General features: G+C 63.0%; 1 long non-coding RNA gene across 1 annotated transcript; it reads right to left on the bottom strand.

The window, feature by feature from the left end:
• Window positions 1-233: 233 nt before the first annotated feature.
• LOC124977050 (uncharacterized) lies at window positions 234-2,106 on the bottom strand. Its single transcript, XR_007107102.1, has 4 exons — window positions 1,924-2,106; window positions 1,344-1,506; window positions 597-689; window positions 234-517 (listed from the first exon to the last, which is right to left on the bottom strand). It is a non-coding gene; the product is annotated as an uncharacterized LOC124977050 (long non-coding RNA).
• Between the last annotated feature and the right edge of the window lie 688 nt (window positions 2,107-2,794).

Raw genomic sequence — 2,794 nt, 5'->3', positions numbered from 1 at the left:
AGAGGCCAGGGCTCCACCAGGGCCCGGTTGCCATTCGTTAGGGGACCCGAGGGCCGCTTCCTGCAGCGACCATGCTCGCAGCGATTGGGTGAGCCGTGGTCACTGTGGGCCTGTTTCCCGGGCCACCCAGTTCCTGCAGTCACGACAGTCATTGTTCCCATTGCAGGGACAGGGACTCCAGCACTGAGCTGACAGGACTGGCCCAAGACCACACGCAGCAGAACGAGGCAGGCTGGGATTTGAACCAGCATCTCCCCGGCTCTGAGGGTCTTCCCCTCTGCTCCCAGCTCCCGGGGAATTCAGAATCGCGAGGAGAAAGAGGGGCAGAGAAACCAGCTCCATCCAGGCGGTGGCTCCACAGCTTTGGGCCTGGCCTCTGCTCACTCGCACAGATTCACATGCCGAGGTCCCAGAGCCTCAAGTGCAGGCCACGAGCAAGAACCACCCATTCAGCAGTGCGACTCCTGTGTGCTTAGCCAGGGGACGTCCTCAGAGCACAAAGCACAGGGGACAGATTCTGAAATGATCCATCCACGGATGGCAGAGCCCGCCTGGCCTGGGACCAGCACCATACCGCCCCCTTGCACCCTGCCTACCTCTCTCCTGATCTGAAAGAGGAACTCCAGGGACACGAATCCACGTTCATCTTTACCTTGCCATACCAGCTTTCCACTGCTATCACAAAACACCTGAGGCTGAGAAATTTGTAAAGAAAAGAGTTCATTAGCTCACAGTTTCAGGAGCTGAAAGTCCGAGACGAGGCTACATTTAAAGTGAGGCCTCTGGTGAGGGCCTCCTGGCAGATGGCATCCTGGCAGGAGGCCACATGAGAAGGCCAGCAGAGCTGGGCCTGCCTTGCCCTTTGATGACTCCACCCCGGAGGAAGCCAACTGGAGCTGAGAGCCACCCACTCCTCCCCAGGGCAGTGTCCCCAATGTCCCCAGCACCTAGCTGCCTCCCACGAGGCCCCACCTCCCACTGGGGACCGAGCTCCCCACACATGCGCATTGGGGGAGAGCCACATGCAAAGCACAGCACCTCTGTGCTCCACCTTCACCAGGTACCTTCTCGCCCTAACCCAGGCCTTGAGCAGCCGGGCACGTGACAGGCCCCCGTCCTGGGGAGACTCACCAGGGGCAAGGCTCCTGGCCCAGAGCCCAGTGGTGCTCAGGCACCCTCCCCAGCCGGGGAAGGACTTCTGGGGACAGACCACCCAGCACCTGAGGAGCAGAGGTCCCGCCCACACTGCCTCCGATCTGGGCTGCTGCCCTACAAAGCAGCTGCCACCACCAGCCCGGATTCCCAGGGGAAGAAGGGAGGCACAGAGAGGTTAGGTAACTTACAACATATCACACAGCTCATGGCGGCAGAACTGAGATAGCAGCCCAGACTCTAGTGGCCCTACGACATGCCTCTGGCTGCTTCCCCAAATCTTCCCTGGGCTGGTGCAGTGGTCCAGGCTCATCAGCTTTGCTCCTTTATTCTGCATTTGGCATCTGAAGTGAACTTCATAAACCCAGGCTCAGAACAAAACCCTGTCAGATCCTTGTAAGTGGCTCTAATGTCCCCGTGCTGGGCTCAGATCAAATCCCTGCACGGGGTCCCGGTGGGCTTTGGCTGGCAGCGAGCAGATCTCGCCTCTCTGAAGATTCTCTGAGGAGCTTCTGTTTGCTCCACTTCTCCGCTCTGCCTGGCTGGTGGGTCCCAGGAGGTGGCGGCTGCACTGTCCCCAGCTTGTAGGTGGGGTGTCTGCAGAAGGCCACCTGCCTGCCGTGCCCTCCCACCAGGGCCGCTGCCTCTTCCAGGCGGGGCCTCCCAGGCCTCACACAGCTGTCCCCTCCCCTGGAACGGCCTCCCCACACCTCCCTCTGGAGAACCCTGCCCACCCCCACGGCCCCAGGCTGGAGGGAGGGTCAGACATACTTCGTCCTGACATGTGCCAAGGGACTTCTGTGTCACCAGGTGGAGTTGGGCTGAGGTCCCTCCCCAGGCTGAGGTTCTGACCAACTCCCCTCGTTTCTCAGGGCTGCGCAGGCGCGAACGGGGTGGCCCACTCTTCCCGGGGTTCCGCGATCCTTGGACTCTCCGGTTCTTAGCCCCTGCGCACCTGGACCCGAGTTCCAGGACTCGGTGAAAGGAGGGCGCTGGGTCCTGCAGTGGATCCCGGGATCCGTGTGCGCTGAGGCCGTGGGAGGACGGCGAGGTCTGGAGATCCTCGGCACTGAGCGGAGGACCCTTCCCGGCCCCCCGCGCTCCAGCGTCTGCAGGGGGAGGAGGCTGGGCCCCCAGCCCTGGGCTGAGGTCCAGTGTGGAAGGAGCGGGCTGAGGGTCTCAGGTTCCCCTCAGTAGAGACTGGGGGGTCCCGGGGAGACCCCCACTCCAGCCCCCTCCTGGCCTGGCTCGGCCAGGGGCTCCTGCCCACGACCTCCACAGCCGAGTGGGTCCCCTGAAGCCTCAGGGGTCGAAGCCCGAGAGCCCATGGCTGGGTGGCTGGCCCTCTGCTGAAGGCTCTGCTGTGGCCCCGGGTTTCCTGTGTCCCTGACCCGGAGGCTGAGTGGAGACTCCTGGTGTGTCTGCTGGTGTGAGCGGCTTGGGGACGGGAAGCCAGGAGCCCCCGTCATTCAGTCTGTCCCCTCCTCTGAGGGCCGCCTGCTGCACCCGGGCCCTCCCACAGCCACTGTGGTCTGCTGCGTCTCGGTGGGCTCAGCAGGGCCGTCCTGCCAGGCCCCAGGCCCCGTTCAGGCCTCTCTGGAAAGAAATTTGGCTCCAAAAAGGGGGAATGAGGAAAAGGCAG

Source organism: Sciurus carolinensis, chromosome 1, assembly GCF_902686445.1.
Source record: "Sciurus carolinensis chromosome 1, mSciCar1.2, whole genome shotgun sequence".
In the NCBI taxonomy this organism is placed as follows: Eukaryota; Metazoa; Chordata; class Mammalia; order Rodentia; family Sciuridae; genus Sciurus; species Sciurus carolinensis.
Note: the sequence above shows the minus strand (reverse complement) of the source record. Positions and strands in the feature narration are given on the sequence as shown.